Here is a 506-nt window from a genome sequence, read left to right as displayed (position 1 = left end):
GCACCCATCCTTTCTGCTGAGCTTGGAAGATCTTTGGGGAACTGGGGTGTTTTCAGCTGCCTTTGCTGGAAGAGGAACTTGGGATCGAGCTTGATCTCTGCAGCCTTGTTGAAGGGGAACGGGACTTCTTCTTGCCGTCTCTCTCTTCCGCTGTCGCTCTCCTAGGCAAGGCCAGAGCCCTCCTGGTTGTCCTCCAGCATGCGCTGAGCTTAGAAACATCTGATTCTGCTTCACTTTATGTTAGCGTCATTAATGTGGCCTCCCCAGACGTGGCTTTCCAGCACGCCTTGGGGACAGAGCATCCTCACAGGCAGCATCCTCGTGAGCTTCCCCGAGAAGGCTAATGAAGGAGGAGCTGGAGGAGGGGGCCAGTTGTAGGTGGGAGGTTTAGGCCCTTAGGCCTCCATGGCCCCAGGCCTCCATGGCCCCAGGCCGGCCCTGCGCTGCCACCAAGGGAGGGCCGCACCGGAGGCTGTGGGGTGCCGGCCCGACATGGCGGGGGGCCA

The sequence above is a fragment of the Egretta garzetta genome, unplaced genomic scaffold (assembly GCF_000687185.1).
Source record: "Egretta garzetta isolate BGI_Z169 unplaced genomic scaffold, ASM68718v1 scaffold889, whole genome shotgun sequence".
Classification (NCBI taxonomy): domain Eukaryota; kingdom Metazoa; phylum Chordata; class Aves; order Pelecaniformes; family Ardeidae; genus Egretta; species Egretta garzetta.
This window is presented reverse-complemented; position numbering follows the sequence as displayed.